The following is a 24937-nucleotide window of genomic DNA, read 5'->3' on the forward strand; positions in this document are numbered from 1 at the left end:
AATTAACTATTTGGGTCGGAAATGTGGGTCCAGTTAGCATATGGTTTATGAAAATTCACACCAAACCCAGATTCAACACAAGCTTTAATTAAAATCTGCAAGTTGTCAATGTAAAAGACAAAAAAAAGGGCGTGGTCCAGGTCTGGTTCAGGTAATCCTTATTGGACCTAGACATGTTTTATCCTATGACAGAACCGATCAGACCTTACAGTAGCAGCACCTCTTTAATGGATCCAGATGCAGATCCATCCATTTCTGGCGGATGTCCAACTAATTGACACCCCTAATAATATCTTGAGTCCTTGATTAAGGCGTCTCTACTGACCTGATCAAGCACATATAATATCGAGCCCACAAAACCCACCTGCATACCAAGCCAAGTCATTTAGCAGCCTAATAGAAGTTTAGCAATGTTGGTTAATTAGGATCCAAAACCCACCTGGACTCCGAAAAGAAATGGATATTTTCCATACATGTTCCGAATCTGCATTTACCGGAGCGTCATCGATGCCAAGGCATTCTAAAATCTCAACCAGCTTGCGAACCAACCCAACCCAACTTGATTCAAAGAACTTAGACTACTTAGCATGCTAAGATTAACACTGCCCTAAACCCACTAAATTAATGCGAGTTGAGCCCGTGTTACAATCTAGATCACCGGATATAATAAGCTCGGGCCAACCCAAAACGGGCCCAGAAAATGATGGCCCCATAGACAACCTTATTCAACTTAATCGAGCTTAAACAACAATATAGACCATTCAGAACTATAGGAGTGTCAAGGGGTTGGGTCTTACCAGGCCTGGCACAATGCTGTTACAATAGTATCAGGGTTTGGATCTAGTCCCCCCAATAAGATCAGACCCATAATGTCTGAATAGTAGATGGACCTGAGAACCATTTGAAAGTTTATAAACCATACAGGAATCCAAACCCAGAGCTGATTTAAGATCCAATATTAGAAAGTAAAATATCAAATATTGAAAGTTTTAGCAAGTCCGGTTATTAATATCTAGTTCCAAATGGATTCTGGTACTGTTTGAGCTAGGTCCGGTCAAATCTAAATCTGGATCCATGACTCATGTCTGTCAATGAGTCTGAACCACATGGGTCCAGTCCCAGCGGACATGGTTTAGTTAGAACAAGATCCTGCTCTGGGCACAGATCCAAGCATCAGACCTGGTAAAATCTTGTTTGAAGTCACTAGAATATGAGAACTACCATGTCAAACTGGGCATTTCCAACACTTTTTTTTTTTTTTTGCAAATCCAACCATGTAGATGTCTTGGCATGGTAAATTGGGAATCAGCTGTTCGATGGTATATTTTCCATGAAAAAATATGATAATTGGATGCTTGAATATTTATTAAGATCACGAGCTGTTGCTTTTGAAGCCTCAAAAATCTTGTTTATGTTTTCGAAAAAAAAAAATCTTGTTTATGCATCATAATCAGATGATTCAAAAGCTGATCCTTATAAAACCAAGCATGTAGATCACACACATCTGTATGGTTAGATTTAAGAGAAAAGAATAAAAAAAAATCCATGAAAATCACAGTTTACTCGGTAGTTCTCTTAATTCCAGTTCTCATATTCTAGTGACTCAGCTTGTTTTATATTTTTACACAATGGTTTATGGATCTTAATCGGATTCTGGTCACACCCGTCGTCGGGATCTTCTGCTTCGCCTCTTCGCTGCCCGGATTCTGCGGCGTCCTCAAGCAAAGGTTTTTCCTCGGTTCCATTTTCCCTCCTCTTTTTTTCCCTCTCTTCCCCTTCCATTTGAATTCCTCGATCTGGGCGGAACCCTAACCAATCTTCCTTTGCTTCCCAAAGCCCTATTTTGGAAACAGTAATCACGCGTGGTTTATTGGAACTCGATTGATAGATATCGTTATTTTGTGCGGTGAAGGCTGTGAAGCAGATCGCTATTGGATTAATGGAAACGATATGTTGTTTCGTGTCGAATATTCAGACATTGTTTTCTATCGTCTGCATTGGTTTCGCTGTTTTGATTGTCTTGCGGTTTGGACGTGTATTTTTCGCTGCTTGTGTTGTATTAGTCAGCGAGAGTCATGTTTTTTTTTTGGCGATTTAGTTATAGTTTTAGAATCTTGATACCAAAAGATAGCAGTATGTTGCTTCCACCATGTTCAAGTGGGCATGGATATTCGCATTTCATGTCCAAAACATTAGCATTTGTGTGTGCTTGTGTGTGGAGCGTCAACTATTAGAGCAATTAACGTGATAAAATCTCATGAGAAATATAAATTTGGGTTAGCATTACTTGTTGCGAAATGCGCATGGCAGCAAAAACGATGGGTCCTTTTTCTCCAACATGACTACTCAGTGATGACAAATTTGAGGTGCTAGAGCACTGCAAGCTGCTACTGGAATCGGATGGGGGTCCTTTGTGTATTCCTTCCAGAATGGTAATGCTTTCGTATAAGCATAGAAGAATTTCTTAGAAAGAAGTAACAAATGTGTTTTCGTCCGCCAGTGTAACCTAATTCGGAATGTTTATAGCATCTGTTCACCACGGGTTTGTGTATTCAGACCATTGAAAGTTTGTATTTAACAATTCATTTGCTTCCCATTGATCCTCAAAGGAGATTTTTTTTTTGTTTGCAGATATTCGGACTTCATTGTGAATGAAGTAGACTGAAATGGTGTTGTGGTTCGTCTGACGTGCTGTGATCCCCCCTTTGAAGTAAGAAATTATTCTCTTTCATGGAGTTCTTTTTGTGGTATGCCTTCAAAAGAACTGCATGATGATGAAACCCTCCATGTGCTTTACCAGAATATAGATGTAAACAATTGCACACCCAGCTTGGCGAATGAGGAAAACAAGCTATGTGATAAAACTGATGTGTCCTATGCTGCTGAAGTAGAATCATTTAAATCCCTTTGTGGTGTTACTGATGCTCAAACTTTGAAAAACTTGCTGGATCAAATCAATTCAGGTCCAACAGAAAATTTATCTCCAATACTACTGTCCCCATATTCTGACAAGATTCATAGAACTGTAAGTGTGATTTGGTTTCTTATTGATATGTATCCATTGAAAAATTGTTTACCGTGCACCTAACCATCTAAAGAATTTTGTGGCATTCTTGGTAGTTATTTTTCTTTTAAATCTAACTGAAGCTTTAATTTCTCTCTGTGAATATGATTTCAGGAAGTTCATAATTTCTTTAAGAAAAATTTCAAATCTCTTATCACGGATACTGTTGAAGGGCCAGATGCTCTTTCAAAATGTGTTCGTGTGAGATTTCCTGCGCCTAAACGGCATGAAAGCGGCAGAAATGCTAAAAAGCAAAATTTTTCCATTGGCAACTGCCTTGAAAGGGAAACATTGCATCCTTTTGATAGCAAGGGTGCAAAGAACTGGCCTGAAGATATTGGAAAGTTCCTGAGGTAAAATGTTCTGTTATTCCTTAATGCCAAGTCTCACAAGAAGTGTGAACTTCGAACTTACTTGTAAACATGGTAGCCAGAATTTTCAGTATTTTGGTCAATTTAATGGAATTTCCTTGTAACCATAGCACTTAAAAATTTGTCCCAGCTTGAGCTTTCCTTAGCATTTTATGAAACAACGGCTGCTGTTGTTTGGCCGGAAAGGATATAAGCTATTTATGTAATCTCGTTCTGCACCTTTCTTCAACTTTAGAAATGTTTAGTATTTTCTGGGATCTGCTCACTCCATCATGCTGAATTTCCTCTTCCTGTTTTATGAATTCTTTAATTTCTTGAGGATAATTCTCATGTCACACTACATATTTTTCCACATTTTCTTTAAGCGTCGTTTTGCAAGTTATTTTAGGTCTTTTTAAAAGGTTGAGATACATTGAAAAAATAGTGGGGTTAACTTTTTGGTGTTGGGTTTAGAAGTTATTGTAACTTGTATGAAATTTTATGTAATCTGTATGTAACACCCAATAATATTGAAATCACAACTTTATTTCTCTTAGAGAAATTTTGTACTTATTTCTGCAAATAGATATGCAACACTTATAGCCAAAATTAGATCATGGATTATTTGAGTGTGCAATCCTAAAAAAACTTTTGTTACCTCTGTTGATGAACAGATCCTGACATAGGTAAAATATTGCATCTTAATCCTAGAAATTGTTCTTTTCCATTTTAGTTCAACTTAGCCACATGTCAGAGCATTATTTGAGTGTGCAATCCTAAAAAACTTTTGTTACCTCTGTTGATGAACAGATCCTGACATAGGTAAAATATTGCATCTTAATCCTAGAAATTGTTCTTTTCCATTTTAGTGTATCTTTGTTTGTATATAAACGGGGATTAGGTTAACAATTTTCTTTGCCTCATGGATGTTCTCTGTACTTTGTTCACCTGATCTTACTAATATTAAAAAGTTAGTTGAAGGAACAATTTTCAGAGTTAGATTTAGCAACACATAAACACTAGCTGTGGAACAATTTGCCTCATTTCTTTACTTGATTATATGGTTTGAAACCAACATTTTCAGCAAAACTTGTAGGTTTGTTCATAGTTACCAAAGTTACTTGTGGAACCATGCAGCAAGCATAAGGGTACAAAGGCATGGTAATGTTCCCCTGTTTCCTTTGGTATTATTGTGACTTTATATATATTTGATTTATTATTATGTGAATTTTGTAAATTAAAGTGAGTCATTGCATGTAACAGCTTTTGAATTCAATGCATATGCTGTAGATCATACCTGACCTTTGAACCATTTTATTAGATGATGATATTGGGCATTTGATGTTGTAGTACCTGATCAACGATGGCTTTATAAGTTTCATTAGTTAACCATTATATAATTCTGAATTGAAGTAAAAAATAGACATTTGATTCATTTGTTTTACTAAAGATGTAGATGGCCATGTGATGCAGTGAGGAAACCGATGCTTCACGTTAATGGGTGTTGTGTTGACGCCCTTGATGCTAACAGAATGTGACAGGAAGAAAATGCAGAGAAAAATTATTCCAGTAAGCAAGACGGTAAAAAAAAAGGAACGGCTGCTGCTTACAAACAACAACAACAACAACAACAACAACAACTACGCCTTCATCCCAAAACAATTGGGGTCAGCGATATGAACCAAAAAAAAAATTCATTTTGGGTCCTCCACATGAATCCTTTTCCTCCAATCATTTCTATCCAATGCCATGTCCTCGGTGAGGTTCAAAGCATTCATATCCTTTCCTATCATCTCCATCCAAGTCTTCCTAGGCCTACCTCGACCTCTTTTAACTAATATATTTTCCCATTTCTCCAACCTTCTAACTGGAGCATCATTAGGCCTTCGCCGAATATGTGCAAACCACCGTAAACGATTCTCTCGCATCTTATTTTCAATGGGTGCAACACCTACCTTTTTACGTATCTCCTCGTTCAGAATCTTATCTTTTATTGTATTTCCACACATCCATCTAAGCATCCGCATCTCAGCTACACTCATTTTTTGAATATGATGTCTCTTGGTAGCCCAACATTCCGTACCATATAGTAAAGCGGGTCTAATAGTCGTCCTATAAAACTTTCCCTTCAACCGCAATGGCATTTTACGATCGCACAGCACTCCAGTTGCACTTTTCCATTTCATCCACCCAACCTTTATCCTATGATTTACATCTCCATCAATTTCTCCATACTTTTGAATGATGGATCCCAAATATTTGAAATAATCATTCACCGGTATTTCTTGCTCACCAAGCTTCACTACACTCCCATCACTACTTCGATGCTTACTAAACCGACATTCCATATATTCAGTCTTACTCTTACTCAACTTAAAACCTCTAGCTTCCAATGTCTGTCTCCATAATTCTAACTTAACATTAACCCCAGCTCTAGACTCATCAATCAAAACAATATCATCAGCAAACAACATACACCACGGTACATTTTCTTGAATTGATCTCGTAAGCTCATCCATCACTATCGCAAATAGAAAAGGGCTTAAAGCAGATCCTTGATGTAACCCAACCGTTATCGGAAAATTGGTTGTCACCCCTCCACAAGTGCGGACATTGGTTACTACTCCTTCATACATATCTTTAATTATACTAATGTACTTGAGAGAAACACCTTTCTTCATTATTGTCCACCAGAGAACGTCCCTAGGTACTCTATCGTATGCCATCTCTAAATCAATAAAAACCATATGCAAATCTTTGTTCCTCTCTCTATATCTTTCAATAAGTTGTCTAAGAAGATGTATAGCTTCCATAGTTCATCTTCCAGGCATAAAACCAAATTGATTCTCCGATATCATGACAACCTTCCTCAACCTAGACTCAATCACCCTCTCCCAAAGTTTCATAGTATGACTCATGAGTTTTATACCACGATAGTTTGTGCAATCTTGTATATCACCCTTATTCTTATATAAAGGCACCAAAGTACTCTTCCTCCACTTATTAGGCATCTTATTTGTTCGCCAAATCAACTTAAAAAGATTTGTCAACCATTCTAAACCTTTCTCTCCCAAGCATTTCCAAGCCTCGATAGGTATACCATCTGGGCCAACTGCCCTTCTTGATTTCATTTTCTTCAAAGCCTCTGCAATTTATTTCTTTTGAATCTTGCGCATGAAGTCACGATTAATCTCATGAAAAGGAATGGAGAAGTCTCCAAGATCTTGAGCATGACTATCATTAAATAGCTTATCAAAATAATTTTTCCATCTCTCCTTAATCTCCTCATCTTTGACTAAAATCCTTTGCGTTTCATCTTTGATACATCTAACCATACCCAAATCCTTCGATTTCCTATCTCTCATCTTTGCAAGCCTATAAATATCCTTCTCGCCTTCTTTGGTATCCAACTTGTCATAAACCTCCTTATATACCTTAGCCCTCGCGTTTCGAACAACTTTTTTAGCTTCCTTCTTTGCTATCATATACTTCTCCAAATTCTCATTATCACGACTCTTACTTAGATTTCTATAACACTCTCTTTTAACCTTAATAGCTAATTTGACATCCTCGTTCCACCATGATGTATCCTTACCTAGTGGTGCACTGCCTTTAGACTCACCCAATACCTCCTTAGCCACTTTTCTCATGCCACCCGCTATCTTATTCCACATTGATTCTGAATCCTCCTCGAGACACCAATCAGCTTCCTTAACTACCTGCTCTACAAACATTCCCTGTGTAGCTCCTTTCAGTGCCCACCACTTAATTCTAGGATCTATCCTATGTCTATCCCTTTTGCGGCATTGTCTAATTCTAAGATCTAAAATTAAGACTCTATGTTGTGTAGCTACACTTTCTCCCGGTATAACCTTACAATCGATGCAACAACCCCTATCTCTCTTTCTAAGTAGGAAAAAATCTATCTGACTCGTATTAACCCCACTTTTAAATGTTACTAGGTGAGACTCCCTTCCCTCTTCCTAAACCAAGTGTTTGCTAAGATCATATCATAGGACAAACAAAAATCTAAAATCCTTTCTCCACTTTCATTTCTTTCTCCTATACCATAGCCTCCATGGATACTCTCAAATCCATCCTTACTAATGCCTACATGTCCATTAAGGTCACCGCCGATGAAAAGCTTTTCTCTATAAGATATCCATTGTACTACTCCATCTAAATCTTCCTAAAATTGATGCTTAATGGAATCACCTAAACCTACTTGAGGTGCATAAACACTAATAATATTAATAATATCCGTACCTAATACTAATTTAACAAGTAAAATTCTATCACCCTTCCTACGGACCTCAACTACATTATCTATAAACTGACGACTCATAACAATCCCTACTCCATTCCTATTCCTATTTATTCCTGTATACCAAATCTTATATCCCCAAGGTTCTATCACTTTAGCTTTCTCACCTACCCATTTGGTCTCTTGAAGACATAAAATATCAATCTTTCTCATACACATAACATCTACTAACTCTACCAACTTACCAGTTAAAGACCCTATGTTCCAAGTGGCTAACCTAATTTTATGGTCTTGGACTAACTTCTTTACCCCCACCCGTCCAACAAAATGGGGGAACCCTTGCCTATTTGACACCACACTCGGGCGCCGGTGTGACGCGTCGCTTCTGGGCGACGACCTAGCAACCCTTGCCCATTTATCACTGCCTCCGGGCCTAGAGAGTACAGCGCGTCGCTCAGTAGGGAACGTCCCAACGAAATTCTCATATTGGTTCATTTTCATAGGATATGACAAAGTTTTTATGCTGGCTGTCACAGGCCTACCGCAACCCTCCTCCTTTATCCGGGCTTGGGACCGGCAGTGTATAACTAAACAGTTATACACAGGCGGAGTTAACGGCTGCTGCTTACAAAACGTAAAAAAAACTCTCAATAAAAAAATGTCCTCTCCCCCTCATGCAACCCTAAACAGGGTATTAATAGGTTGTTAACGGATCTGGATCTTGGGTTCAGTCCCTGGACCTGAGACAAACTCGATGCTGCTGACGTGTTGACGAGATGGAACGCTGTTGACGTGCGTGTGCATGCTCTAGACCTTCGCTCGTGGTCAGACCCATCATCTGGGTCCAATCGTCCATCCCATTGGCGCCGACCTAGGTCATGCTGTGGGGGTCCGACCCGGTCCTGCTCTGCATCACTTAGTATTTCTCACTTTTCTTATAAAAAATAATGTCTAGCAAGGTCTCTTTGAACATACATACCTTCCATGAAGAACCATGCTTTATTTGCTTTTCTAAATATGGCTAAATTAATACAAATTTTTAGCTTCACATTGCTCATGAACCATGCTAGTATCTTAACATGTTCACTCTTTTAATCTTCCATCTTGGATTGATAGTCTTGAATAACTTTTTCTTTTTCATCATCATTCAAGGCTTTTTCTTGATCTCCCTTCTTTTTGGTGAGCTTCAATTGTGGTTCAGCAACCGTACCACATACATAACCCCAAATTTTCTTTCCTTTGAGATTGTTTTCCATAGCGGCTGCCCACATTCTATAGTTAGATTGATTCAATTTGAATGAAAGATCTATCTTTGCATTGTTGTCAACCATGGCGAAAGAAGAGAAAAGGAAAGAGGAAAAGAATATGTGCTATACAAGCACACACACAACAATAAGTCAAGGCCTAAGTCTACCAAACACATTGGTTCTCTGATACCATGAAATAAAACTTAAGTGCACAAGAGAAATACTACAAAGGGGGCTACAAAGAGTGCGCACACACACACACACACAAGCAAGAAGTCACTAATAGACATGATACAAGAAGCCACTAACGGGCAAGATACAAGAGCCATAAAGGGCTATACACAACTCACACTTAAAGTGGAGTAAGAGCACAAAAAAAACAAAGAAATTGTATATTGAATGCTTAGAAAAAGCTTAAGGAACACGGGGGGTTGCTTGCCCCTATTTATACAAAGTGAGGACCAAGGGGAGCTCCATAGAGCCTTTGGGAGCCCCCCAATGGTCATATTTATGACCGTTGGGGAGGGCTCCCAAGAGCTCTATGGTAAAGGACCAAAAAAACCTTGGTCAAATAATGAAAAGAAAAAGAAAAAGAAAAGGAAAAATGAAAAACAAAAAACAAGGGAGTAAAATGACTAAAATGCCCCTAGTGGGCAATACAAAAAATAATAACAGAAAACATATATATATATATATATTCACACATATATGCATATATATAAATAGGAGATATATATACATAGTATATATATTTTAACAACTCTAAACAACATGCTTCATCCAATATGGCTTTATGAGAAAGTTTAACAAATTCCATCTCACCTGATCAATTCCACTATAGATTAGTTTGAGCAGAAGGTATCCATGGGTTTTATGTTTCTATTAATTAGGCAAAATCCACACATTATTTAGATCAATTTATATATTGTGATGTAAACTTCAGATGGTAATCTGAAATTACCTTGCAATGGACTTCTGGTGGTTATCTCAAATTACGTTGTAGCAGACTAATTGGCAGGAGGAAAAAAGGATTCAACAAATTTCAATGGTTGTCAGATCGCAAGAACCTAGTGTTTACCTGTGTCACATGGTATGGGTACAGGTATGTGGCACAACTCAGATATGGCTGGAAACACGTGCTTTTCAAAAGAAGAGTGAAGGATATATATATATATATATATATATATATATATATATATATATATATATATATATATATATATATATATATGGGGAAGGGGACTGTCCAACCAAAGGAAGATACAAACCGTCCCAACCACCTTCGAAAATCGATTTTAAAAGTGTTTTTTGGAAAATATGACTGTATGGATGTAATCTCCATGGTCCAAAACCTAAAAACTGGTGCTTGTAGCAAATTTTTTTGATGCATACCTAGGATTTTTATAATGTTCTAAAAATCAATGGTTTGAAAATTTTGAAGTTCTCTATATAATAAAATCCAATCTATGCATCAAAAAGTTTGTATCATGAAGATCACATCCGTGTGGTCGGATTTGCTAAAAAATACTTTTAAATATGATTTTTAAAAGTGGTTTGGATGGTACAGTTTGTACCTTCCTTTGGTTGAAATGTCCCCCATACCTATATATATATATATATGTGTGTGTGTGTGTGTGTGCGCGCGCAAAGAGAGAGAGCTAAAAATGAAGAACAATATAGAAAATCATTAATCACATAAAAAAATATATTACATGATATAATATGTGAGCAGTACATGTATATGTGAAAACACCCAGCACCCGCACCCTGAAGTACCAACTTTTACATATTCTAAGCATTTTGAAGTACCCATGTTACATGGTGATGCAATGAGGAAACCGATGCTTCACGTTAATGGGTGTTGTGTTGACTCCCTTGATGCTAACAGAACGTGACAGGAAGAAAACACAGAGAAAAACTATTCCAGTAAGCAAGACGGTAAAAAAAAAGAACGGCAGCTGCTAACAGAACGTAAAAAAACTCTCAATAAAAAAATGTTCTCTCCCCCTCACGCAACCCTAAACAGGGTATTAATAGGTTGCTAACAGATTTGGATATTGGGTCCAGTCCCTGGACCCAAGACAAACTCGATGTTGCTAACGTGTTGACAAGCTGGAACGTTGTTGACGTGCGTGTGCATGCTTCAGACCTTTGCTCGTGGTCGGACCCATCATCTGGGTCCGATCGTCCATCCCATTGATGCCGGCCTGAGTCACACTGTGGGGGTTCGGACCGGTCCTGCTCTGCATCGTTCTCCCCCGGTTTGGAAGAAGTCAGCTCTGACAACTTATTGTCACCATAATAGGCATATAGATCAGACACATTGAAGATAGGCAACATGTGTCACTCTTCGGGCAATTCAAGGCGGTAGGCATCAATGACCAAATGGATGCAACTTCCTTTGATTCGATAAGAGGTTGAAAGATTGACATACCCTGCATATCTGATGCGAACTTGAAGATGAGCTCAAGAACGACACATGGAATGGCAAAGTTCAGGTGAGGAAGGATAGTCCCCCCACTATGCCTTGCATTGCTGGTCACAAGCACGATAGACGCCCCAACCTTCTGAAGTTGAAATAAAGAGCGATTGACCGCAATAGAAGCACCTGGTGATAACATTAAGGAGTCATTGGTAATAGCTGCTGGGTGTTCACTATGTGAAACAATGTTCCTTGATGACTCCAAATCAAAGCCTGTAGATAGGTTTTGAAGTTGACCATCTATACCATCTGCTATGGCACCCCATGGAAGCACAAGCTGAATTTCTGTCCCTCCAGTATGCGGTCTTAAGGGTTTGGCTAGAATACCAACAAGACAAGCAGGCTTACCAACAACTGGATCGCCTCCTGGAAAGTTCACTATATCTGCCCTGGATGCATAGTGGCTCTGCTCACCTTCCATAGAGAGATCCATGTTCAGGATGTTGTTATCCAAAGCAATCCCAATTGGCTTCAAAAGCTCATGTATTGCTGGAATGTTTGCACCTCCAGTTACAGGTATCCACCAACTCCTTGTGTTGTCATCGAAAAACCTCATCTTAACCATTGTTTCCACATTATACCACTTCCTTCTTGGATCTTTTTCTCCTCTGGCCGGTGGACAGTAGATGCTGATAGTAATATTACCTTCAATAAGCCTCGAAAACTGAGATCCTTCTTCCTTGCTCTGCATATGGAGTGCTATGAATCCAGTCCATGGCTGTGTGACACCAGAGTGGCTGAAGTGGATGCTTAACAAGTTGCCGACTTCATCAGATGGATGCCAAACCAGCGGGTTCTCATTATAGCCAATCACACCCAACCCGTTAAGAATAGTGGCATTGAGTATAACAGGCATTGCTCCAACATAAAGTGGTTGACGACAAAAAGGCCAAGAACATGGAGAGTCAGTGTAGTCAAGAATGTTTGGGAAGATACTGGCATGAGGATGGTAGTTTCTCAGAATTTCATATGATTCCAGGAGGTCAAGTCTACCAGCACCCAGTAGACAAACCACACCAGCAACTGCTAGACTTGCAACACTGGTGCCTGAAAGGTTCTTGCAACCTGTGCTAATCTTAACGCCCATAATTTCTCGTCCATATGAAACAATATTTGGTTTTACATGCCCATAACCATGTGGAATCTCCCGGGTACGCATGCCATGTGAAGAAAAAGAAGCTATATGATCATCATAATCAGTGCCACCAACACCAAGAACATCATTTTGATCGATTGGATTGTTCAATGTTCCGTAAAGAGGCCCATCATTTCCAATTGCCGAAACTATAATAATATTATTTGCAGTCAGCTCCCAAACCGTTTGCTGGATGGTCGCGCGGTCGGCATCCCTGTGCAGGCCTGCCTCAATGCCATCCGGTTGCACGGTAACTTGTCGGACATTCGGTTGGACTGGTTTGATTGTTATCCCACCCGCGAGACCAGCAACATCGACGCCCAATCCACCACTCGTTTTCAGCATGGACGTTGCGCACTTCTCCACCGATGACTCTAGGACCACGAACTGGCCTTCGATCTCATCCATTCGTTTTGATATTCCGGCTACATCCTTGCTTAAGCGTAGCAGATTTTCTTGGGCCTCCATGATCATGTCGATCATCCGCATCATTGGATCCTCGTTGCTGGTTTCTTCCTGCTCTTTTCTGCTTGTAGGATCGTTCCTCGCTTCTTGCGTCATGTCGTTGATGAAGGAGGAAAGGTTGGGCTCTGATACCATTTTGATGCCGTGAGGAAACCAATGCTTCACGTTAATGGGTGTTGTGTTGACGCCCTTGATGCTAACAGAACATGATAGGAAGAAAACGTGACAGGAAGAAAACGCAGAGAAAAACTATTCCAGTAAGTAAGACGGTAAAAAAAAGGAACGACTGCTACTAACAGAACGTAAAAAAAACTCTCAATAAAAAAATGTTCTCTCCCCCTCATGCAACCCTAAACAGGATATTAATAGGTTGCTAACAGATCTGGATCTCGGGTCAGTCCCTGGATCCAAGACAAACTTGATGTTGCTGACGTGATGACGAGCTGGAATGCTGTTGACGTGCGTGTGCATGCTTCAGACCTTCGCTCGTAGTCAACCCATCATCAGGGTCCAATCGGCCATCTCATTGGCGCCGGCCTGGGTCAGGCTGTGGGGGTCCAGCTCGGTCCTGCTCTGCATCACTAAGCAAAGTGACATAAGTATTAGTGACTATTATGACACCTTGTCTCCTTTATGGGATGAACTTGTCCTTCTTGAACCTCAATAGGAAGGGACATTGAAATGTGGCAACGTTAAATAGAAATAAAAAGATTCTTTCAATTTCTACATGGCCTCCATTCCGAATTTAAACAACTAAGAGGATCATTATTTCATAGGACTTCTCCTCCTTTTAATTCATCCTACCAGTTTTTGACCGATACGACACCGGTGATAATGGAAAACATGAGATTCTTGATTGTACTTATTTTCATGCATTTAGGTGTCTTATTTCCTACTTATTTGATCAATTCTTTTCTATGTTTGTTTTGGCATATTTCTGGGCTTTGGTCCCTTATTGAGAGTTTCTTAGGTGGTTTTTTGGGCTCTACTACATTTTCCGAACTAATCCCAAACTCTCCTGGTGGTGGTGGTGGTGGGGGGGGGGGGGATGCCTCGATTCTCACTAGGCACAAAAGTCCCACTAGGAAATCCCACTAGGCAGACGGATAGATTATGAAGATGATGAAACCAAGATGGTGCAGGCAAGAGAAGGGAATAATTGGCCCCTCAAATAGACAAGTGCCCCTAGAAAGTCTGGCACAAAAAAATGTTGCTTGCTACCACCACAAAAGTATACCTTACTTTTTCTTTTTGTAAAGATATGCCTTATTTTTTCTTTTTGCAAAGAATATCAGGTTTTTCTTGGCAGTATAACTGCAAGCCACTTGTCATTACACACATGCACCTCTACTTGCTACAGTAAATGTGTTTTACTGGATACTGGTGCAGATTTCTTATTGCGTCAAAGAAAAGGCTTACACTAGCGCAGGGAACCCCAACCACAGTGAAAACAATCTTTTTTCACGGAAATCTACACTATGCCAGTAAAAGTATTTTTTTTACTAGTGCAACTCCCAGTAAAAGTGTTTTTCCATTCCACTCTTTCTTTTCCTTTTTTCTTTTCGAATGCCTCCCGTCAAATGCCCTTTGCTAGACTGATGCCCTCCGCCTCGTGATGGAACTCTGTCCTTCTCCCTTGGTCGAGATCTACGAGTCTGTCGTCCGAACCAACCTGAGGGTACGTTTGATGCACTGGCCCTTGATGAAAATCGCACTGGGGACAGTGTTTTCAACAGACATTGTCCTTATTTCAATGTAATTTTCGTTTCACCCCCATTACAGTGAGAACAGGGACTGGCATAACGAAATATAAAAAAATTGTGGGGAGGAGAGGGATGCCTCTATTCTCACATACTCTCTCTCTCTCTCTCTCTTACAGCCAAGCAGAGGCCGGTGGGGGCGAGCCAACGTCGATCATCACTGGTGCCATGGTGAGGTGGCCACAAGCATCGGCATGGTGGATTCGGCATACTTCGTGGGGAGATCTGAGATCCTTGCATGGATCAATTCCACTCTCCAACTCAATCTATCCAAAGTAAGAGGTATTTGTTTTTCTTCCTTCTATTTCGATCTAACATTCATAAAGTCATTTGATCTTATTTTGGGGATCATCTTGTGTGTTTGATATACAGGCCGCTTCGGGTGTGATCCAGAAGCCATTTGATGGATGCGATCCATCTGGGGATCGTGCCGATGCACAAGGTAAACTTTGATGCAAAGATTGAATAGAAATTGATACAGAATTACAAGCTGAAGATCACATGTATTTCGTTTATTTTTCCCTTCTTTTTTCATGGAGTGGGATTTTTGGATCTTGGGGCATGGTTTCAGTTTCTTCTTTAGTTGTTTCTTCTTTTGACCCCTTTTGCAGCATATTGAAGTGAACAAGTTGGCGAAAACCTGAAATTCATGCAATGGATGAATCGGTATTGTGATTCTGTTAACGGTGGTGAAGTGATCAAGGTTCTGCTTTTATGATTTTACCGTGGTCCACATGGTTTTACTTTTTCCTTTGGATTTATTTTTTGTTGTCTTTTGATTTCTTAGGAAATTGAAGAAACAATGTCTTTTAATAAACATGTTAAAACATGTAAAATAGTTTGTGGATCGGGTCATATAATCCAAAGTGAAGTAATCCGATTCATTATCCATGTCTGTCCAAGTTCTCACCAATGGCCGATGATGCTAGCCTAGTAACAAACTTGGCCATATCCGGAACCAGTGCAACTGTGTCCTGGATAAGGACATCGCCCCTTATTCAGGGTCCACTCAGTGGGGGGTCCTTGCAGTGTGTACTTTGAGCAAAAATATAGTGCAAGGTCTTTTTTGTTGCAGCAAATTGACCACCACCGTACTTCATTCCTCCCCAAAACCACCCCTCTTGGATGGCCAACCCACCCTGGACGATGCAACCAAGGCGATCTTTGGTCGGCGGCTTCCCTTTCCTTATAGGAAGTTTCACATGAGCTGCTCAATGTGCTCCCGAGCAGTTTATAGACCAACGTGTAGTGAGAGGGAATGGCTGACACCACAACCTTGATGAGGGTCAAATGACCCGCCCGAAATGGACACTTACCCTACCAAGACTGTAATCTTGGGGTTGCTCCTTTTATTGCTAATGAAGTTCACATTGGTGATGGAGGACTTTTGCCTATCTGAGGCTACCAACCTCTAGGTTGTAGGGCTGGCCTCACATGTACATAGCCAATGGAACCGCAAGGCAATTTAGTGACCCATCACTTTGGAGCACATCAAAGCCACCAATGCAGTAGAACTGTAATCTACAACCTCTCCTACATAGGGAACACCTACCTCTCTTGAGTGTGGTCCTTTTATGCATGATTAGAGAAACGAATTGTTTATTTAGTTCTTTACTATAGCAATGAAATTCAAGTGTTTAAAACAAACATGGAAGTTGTTACTGTTACTTTGAAGAGTAATAATCAGCCACTGCTAGATCACTTGTTACTTTGAAGAGTGTTTAAAACAAACATGGAAGTTGAAAAACTAACTTTAACTGGTGAGTAGGGATAACAGGTCCGTTGTAACCTGACATCTGACCCAAATCCGAATCCGATTAGTCAGATTCGGTAGCCAAACATGAATCTGATTCAGGTTCGGTATTGAGTTTTTCATTGAAACCCAACACGAATCTGACAAACTTGAATTCGATTGTGTAAATACTGGGTTTTAAGCTACTCGGTCCAAATTCATATGTAACTTTTTCCATCCAACTCCGATTCTGAATTCGATTAAGTCTGATCCAATTCAGTTTTATTTATTTATTTTTTTCATCTGAATCTGACCGGCCTGTGACTTCCCTACTGGTGAGCTCCTTAACGACTTGGGTGTCTGTGACCCCACCTGGGGTTTATCTTGAAGGGAGGTAGGCCAATTAAGTGACCCGGTTCTCGGCGAGGGTTCCTCATCATAAAAAATATGATTTTATGAGCCAAGAGATTATCCAAAAAACAATCGCTCATATGTCATCTGATAATCCAAAGGCCATTTTTTAATAAACAAACTATGTAAATTACATATGTAAGGTCAGATTTCAAAAAAAAAAAACATTTGAAAAATTAAAACCAGTTTTCACCTAAATATATAGGTATGGAACAGGTCAGATACATATGGGTCCTGTATAAAAAAAATTCACCTAAATAACTGATCCACTTTTTAAATGGATCTAGGTTTTGGACCTGATGTCGAGTCTAATCAGTTCAGTTTCTCATTTCGGGTTTACCTAATCCACACAAAGCCCCTAATTATGAACCAGCCAAGCTAGATTATGAAAAAAAAGAAGGCAGGAGGTGATGTAGGTTTAGCGCTGCCAACGAGTCAGTTTTGTCTCAGGTACATGACCCGATCCAAACCTGGATATCAGGGTATGGACATAAAAGTACCGACCCAGATGTTATTTGGTCAATTGGGCCGGCTGGGTTTGGACCATGATTTCTGCTGGAATCTGGGTCGATCAGCATAGTTAGGGTAACTTAGCCCACCCAAATCATAGGGAAAGGTGTAGCACTATGCATCCAAAGTCTTTATCATATATAGTTACAAACATTGGCAATATTTTGAAAATATTGTGATCTCGTTGCCATATAGATAGCATGTGATGATATTATGATAAAATCATGATAATTTTCAAAATATTCTCTATTTTAAAAATACCATAATTTGTGCATGATATTTACATTTTTTAATTTATTTTTTATATATTTTCTTGAATTTTTAATATCTTGTATATGCCAGTAATTTCCTGATAACTTTCCAACAGAACAAAATTTGTTATTTTATTTATCTAGTGATGTTCTCTGCCGAGAAGATCCTGACATCAAGATATATGATGGCACGCTATTAGTGAAAAGGGCAGGGATGTAAACGGGTCGTGCTCGATTGGGCCGGGTCCAGGCATTAATGAATCTGACATAAATGGATCTGGCCGAACAAGACTTGAATTCGGATGGATAAGAAAGGTACGTGAAATCCAAAATTAACTAGCTAATCGAGTATATTTTACATACAATCAGGTTGTATTATTCGTTGGATTCCAATTCAGATGCAATTTTTTTTTGAAATTCGGATTCTACTTTTTCTACCGAATCCGATTAGCCAGATTCAATTTCAGTCGGATATCCAGCCATTATAAAATTCGTCTACACCCACAAACACAAGGGTGTGTGAGAATAATTTTTTGTGTGGAAGAATTTGCTGCTTACCATGTACTGATGAAATAAGCCATGGCAATGATAGAAGCTGATGAACTGAAAGCTTCAAAAGGCATGATAACATTGTCGGAAGCGTGACTAAAGAAAACACCATAGCTGGATAAATCGATTCTCGATTGCTTGTGCGCTTGTCTCAGGAAGGCGATGCACTCGTCACTCGTAGGTTTAAAGGCTCTTCTCACTGACAATTAACATTGTCTCACTCTATAGCTTCCATATTTTACTGTATTATGCAAGACTCTGTGTACCGTACAACCCATCAATCTTTCTCTCCACACGAGTCAAGAAGACATATTAGAGGTACCATAGCCTACCACAGTAGTATAAAGTCTTTTTAAAATAGTTGATCTTAAATTCATAAGACCTTCTAGATTCCAAAGAAAAAACTATGATCCTTTGAATCTACAAAGGTTTTCTACAAGATCCTTGAATCCACAAGGGAGAGAAGGAACAAACATTAAAAAAAAAACTTCATTAAAACAATGAATACAAAGCAAAGAAATCCTCCTTATTTATAGTCCCTAAAACCTTACTCTAAAGCCTGACTCTAAGACATCCACTCTTATCCAAGACCTCTTTATAAACTAAAATCATATAAAGATTCTTTACAAATTTTCACATAAACCATACTTTAACACAATTTTGGGCTTATCGTGATTATCTACAACATTTCTACATCACATGAGGTGCTCAAGGAACGGCACTACTACCACCAATGTGGCAATGTTGTCAATATCGGTTTTGGACTGAATCATTTCAGAGAATCAACTGATTCAATTTGAGCTGAATCAGTCACTTTTACTTTATATTTTAATTTAAAAAATAATTAATAAAATATTAGATTAAAGGCTGGTTCAACCCTGATTAGCTCGAATTGGGCTGATTATGCCTAATTCAAGGTGATTAAGCTGAATCCACGGATTGGATTCACATCAGCCGATTCGGACCAATTCACATAGACAGCGACAACATATTATTATTATTATCATTATTATTACCACTGCCATAATAATAATAATAATAATAATAATAATAATAATAATAATAATAATTTGGTCTTTAGCAACGGCCCAATATACAAAGTACCGCATGTATCATGAATGCACTATCGTTGCCATCAGCAGAACCTGTCCCATCCACCAGAATTGTCATTGTCGTTCCTATTTTGTTTCTATTTAAGATCAATCTTTTAAGTCATTATTATAAGTGTTACTAGTCAATGCATTTTACACAAGTTTATGAAATTTTTCATAAACTAAACATCCTTCATAAGACGTGTGAGTAATAACTTTCTCTCTATAAAACAAGTGAGTAATAATTACCATACAGTAGACACCTCAATTTTGATTTATTTTTGGACTTTAAATTAAACTAGAAAATTTTATCTTTTCAACAATATAAAAATCAAGCTTTGTTTAGTAAAAAATTTCTATTTGGGTATAGCCCATTTTGAATATATTTTTTACTACCAAAATTATTGAATTTGATTTTCACTTAAAAGATGAGTTAAAGTTGAGGATGTTGGTTTTCTAAAACACTAAACATGACATCTGAATAGAAAGTTATAGCAAAAAATTTATCATGACATAATAAATCTAAAACATGACTCAATTTTATCTTGAAGATCCAAAATTCTCATATCCAATCCATTGAAAATCTCTAGAAGCTTCATCCTCATGTGTTATTTGGAGAGAAACTACTAAAAAGTGTATTCTTGTCCTCTTAGAAACTCAAAAAATAGAATGATTTTAAATCCTATTATACCCAAACTCTTATTTCAAAAAATGTTTAATCTATATCCCATCTAAGATTATTATAAATAGGAGTAACATCCTATAGTCAAATAAGATATGAAAATCATATACTTGAGTATTGGTCATAAAAAAAAACTAACTTAGCTCTACATGCACTTTGATCCTCTTTCGACCTAAACCCTGAATTGCCATACCTATGCGGAGGTACTGTCAATGATATTGCAAGAATTCTAGAACCTACACGGCAGTACAACTGAACCAAGAAAGAGCGCTAGACAACCAAACTGACCTCAAAGTCCAAAAAGGTATTTTTTATATCCACTACAAGAAAAATGCTGATTAGTGACGGACATTTGCCACAAAAAAAAATCGTCGCCAATTGACGACTGATTAGCGAGAGAAAGATATTCGTCAATAAAATATCATTTATTTGCGATTTTAGCGACAAGAAATAATTTATCGATAATCCACCGCTACTTTGCGATGGATTTTATTCCATCGTCATATCCTCCGCAACTTAGCGACAGATCAACGGTAGAACTATTCCGTCACTAAGTCATCACCAAATAGAGACGCCCTAGAGACAAAATTTGGCCGTCGCTAATTTCCCCGTAAATCCCTAATTATTTTCCTTTTCTTTCTCTTTTCTGTTTCATCTTCACCGCGTCTCCGCGTCTCCCCGGCTCGCCTCCCGTCGCCACCCGACCTGCCTTCCGTCGCCCTCCGGCCCACATCCCGTTCCTCCCGACCCGCCTCCCGTCCCTCCGTCGGCCTGCCTCTTGTCGCCCACTGGTCTGCCTCCCGTTGCCCCTCGGCCCACCTCCCATCACCCATCGACCCGCCTCCCATCGCCCCTCGGCCTGCCTCGGTGATGCCAGAGCAGCCACGATGTCGACATCCGTCGTTTCACCGACCATAGGTGAAGGTTTTCCCACCTCCGTTTGTCTACTTCCTTATTTTTTTTCTTTTCCCGTCAGGCAGCCGAGCTGCCTTCTGCACCATTTTGTTGGTCGGTAGGGGAATCCTGCTGCTTTCTTCTTTTTGACAAATTGACAGGAGCCAAGCCCCTACCACCTGCGATTATTCTCGATAGGACGGCAGGGGAGAAGCCCTGTCGTTTGCATGCACAGACAAGGCCGACAGGGGCCAAGCCCTTGTCGCCCCTTCTTCTTGTCGTCAGGCAAGGGGGAGCCCCCGACCTCTGCTTATTTTTCCTGCTGTACAGGGGGCAAATCCTCTGCCTTCGTGTCTTTCCGACAGGCAAGGGGGCTCCGCCCCCTGCCTCCACGATTACTGTCAGACAGGGAGCTTAGCAGGCCCATCCCCATTCTTATTTTTTTTTGCCAGGGAGGGGTCGAGCCCCTTCCCTGTCTCCTTGTCTTACGAGATGTGAGGGAGTAGATTATTTTGTATTGTTTTGTATATTTATGCGTTGCAGGTACGTAGCTGAGCTAATTGAGCGATGCTTAGTGCTAAGCATCACATGTGACTAAAAATGCAATGCAAAAAGAAATAAAAAAAATGCAAAGGCAAAAGTAATTCAAATCGGGTAAATACCCGTGGTGAGTAAGTGATGCAAGCGCATCATATGTTATTTAATTTTTTTGATGCAACACTTTTCTGTTCACACACTCACTTAGTTGTAGATATTTAGGACGGCTTTGATGGAGTTTGGAGATCATGTTGAGTATGACTTTAATATATGAGAATAGAAGTGTTCTTATTTTTGGAGTACGGATTCCATGCTAGGCATAGTAGTAGTTAGCGAGATATTGGAGTGTACTTGATGTAAGTACATGTTTGATATTGTTTTGATATGAATGATTTGAATATATTGCAGTGTTTGATATTTCTGTATTCATACTTGCATGAAGTTATTTTTCATTTTATTATGCCTTCTATATGAAATTGTATCATGAATTTTTTGTTCAAATGAATATATTTGTGTTATCATAGCATTATTAAGATTTTTTTTTAACTGGTGATGAAAATATCTCTAATATTTTAAGACAAAATGGCTGCAAACCGTGAATGGATGTATCGTAAAATAGTTGATAATGAGGTGCCGCATGAATATATGGATGGTGTTGACAATTTTATTAAATTTGTAATGGCAAGTGTTAGTACAGTGGATCCTACCGGTCGAATCAGATGCTCCTGCACAATGTGTAAGAACAATCAATTTGTAGAACCTCATGACGTTAGACATCACATATACAAGAAGGGTTTTGTTAGTGATTATCAAAATTGAACGCTTCATGATAAAAAAATTTAGAATAATTATGATGCAAGAGTGGATGCGGTGCACGATAATCCATATATGGACCTGATATTTGATGTCGTAGGATCGAAAATGGGTTCTGTTGTGGGACATAGTGCTGCACCAACTGGGGTAGAGAAAAAAGCAACAAATGATGCAACTAGTATATTTTATGACTTACTTAGAGATGTTGATGAACCACTATGGAATGGTTGCGAGAGTCTCACTATCCTGTCTGCAGTTCTTCAACTACTGAATTTGAAATGCGAGTTTAATTTGAGTCAACCATGTTTTGATCGTCTATGCTCTATTTTGAAGAGTATGTTACCCAAAGATGAGAAATTGCCACAAAATCTCTATTGTGCGAAGGTTATGGTCAATGCCCTAGGTATGTGGTATCAAAAGATAGATGCTTGTCCCAATCACTGCATGTTGTATTTTAAAGATCAAGAAAAAAACAGATCATGTCCATCATATGGACATCCTAGGTTTAAGCCAAAGACAAAGAGAAATGATAGCACAAGGTCAAAAGAAGTGTCGTATAAGTCACTCCGCTACTTCCCTCTCACATTTATATTGCAACGTCTTTATATGTCTTCGAGGACAACTAAACAAATAATATGTCATGCAAATAAAGTTTGACATGATGAAGACAAGATCACACACCCTGTTGATGCAAAAGCTTGGAGGCACTTTGATCGTACTCATCAGAACTTCGCTTTGAAAGTGAGAAATGTTAGGCTAGGTTTATGTACAGATGGATTTAATACATTTGAGGGTAGATCAATCCCATACTCGTGTTGACCGGTATTTGTCACCCCATACAACCTTCCTCCATGCTTGTGTATGAAGTGTCAAAATCTTTTCTTGTCTCTATTGATCCCTGGTTCGACGTCTTCTGGCCAAAATCTTGATGTATATTTGAGGACATTGATTAATGAACTGAAAATACTCAGGGATTACGGTGTTCTCACGTACGATGCCCACAAAAAACAAAACTTCAATATGAAGGCTGTTGTTCTATGGACAATCAGTGACTTTACTGCATATGGTATGCTATCTGGTTGGAGCACACATGGGAGGTTAGCATGTCCGTACTGTATGGAGGATACAAAATTGTTTAGATTGACACATGGAAGGAAGCCGTGCTGGTTTGATTGTCACTGTCAATTTCTACCCAGCGATCATCCGTTCCGACAACAAAAGAATGTGTTTCGAGCAGGCACAACTGAAATAGAAGATCCACCAACAAGGTTGTCTAACATAGAGATTTTAAGAAGATTGTGATACTTTCTATGTGGACTGACAGATATCCATAGGGCAACGCCCTTTATTGGATTTGGGAAGGATCATAATTGGACAAAAAAATCTATATTTTGGGAACTATCACATTGGCCAACCTTATAGATACGATACAATTTGGATGTCATGCATGTGGAGAAAAATGTATTCGATAATGTATTTAATACAGTAATGAACATGAAAGATGAAAACGAAGGATAATCCGAAGGCACATATGAATTTAAAAGTGGTATGTAAAAGATCAGAATTGGAACTCAAAGAGTACAATGGCAAAGTATTGAAACCAAAGGCAAGGTATGTGCTTGGTCCAGATCAAGTAAAGCTGATATGTCAATGGTTGAGACAGTTGGGATTTCCAGACGGCTACATTTCTAACATTGCTCGGGCTGTGAAGATAGACGAGTGACAATTATATGGGTTGAAGAGCTATGGTTATTATGTCATTATGCAACGGTTGATACCCCTAGCATTTTATGATATGTTAGACAAACCTATATGGGGGGTATTGTCCGAGTTGAGTAGATTTTTTAGAACAGTGTGTGCAACTAAAGTTGTAGTATTTGAGGTAAAGAATCTTGAAGAATTTGTCATAACTACTATTTGTCAGCTAGAGAAGATATTTTCACCAACATTTTTTGATGTTATGGAATATGTGGTCATACATTTGCCATATGAACTTAGGGTTGGTGGACCTGTGCAATATCGATGGATGTACCCATTTGAAAGATATATGTTTATTTAATTTTTTTTCAATACTATTGAGAAATTTATTGTAATCCGAGATGTATATTGTTGACAGATACATATTTGACCTCAAAAAAAAGGTTCGGAATAAAACAAGAGTAGATGGCTCTATTTGTGAGGCATACACCTTGGAAGAGATTTCAAATTTCTTATCTATGTACTTTGAACCTCACATTCCAACACGTTACACATGCCCACCTCATAATGATGAAGAAGAACAATTAACTGTAACTGACAAATTATCTATATTTCAACCACTTAGACATGTACTTGGCAGTTTTCGGTTAAGACTCTTGGAAGATTAAGAGCAAGACAACACAAATATATATACTTTTCAATTGCTCAGCAATCGACCCATACATTGAGTAAGTATAGTTAATACATAACATTAATTTCTATACATGTGTACATGGTTCGGTAAAATAAGTTTATGTTAAGTGTAGACGATTTAATCTGGAGTTGCGAAGAAAACTTTCACAACTCACTGATGCAGAAGTACATAAAGAACATGAAAATAAATTTGTGGCATGGTTGAAAGAGTTGGTAAGGACGATTATATACATTTTTTCCCTTTATACAACAACAAGATACTTAATTTATCGTGATCATAGTCCTTATTTGTGATTGTAGGTCCACCAT

General features: G+C 38.8%; 1 long non-coding RNA gene across 1 annotated transcript; it reads left to right on the top strand.

Annotated features, from left to right (window-relative positions):
- Positions 1 to 14886: 14886 nt before the first annotated feature.
- Positions 14887 to 15447, top strand: LOC149827686 (uncharacterized). The gene is made up of 2 exons (XR_016434935.1): positions 14887 to 15049; positions 15140 to 15447. It is a non-coding gene; the product is annotated as an uncharacterized LOC149827686 (long non-coding RNA).
- Positions 15448 to 24937: the final 9490 nt, after the last annotated feature.

Source organism: Nuphar pumila, chromosome 10 (assembly GCF_984573655.1).
Source record: "Nuphar pumila chromosome 10, dmNupPumi1.hap1.1, whole genome shotgun sequence".
NCBI classification, from domain to species: domain Eukaryota; kingdom Viridiplantae; phylum Streptophyta; class Magnoliopsida; order Nymphaeales; family Nymphaeaceae; genus Nuphar; species Nuphar pumila.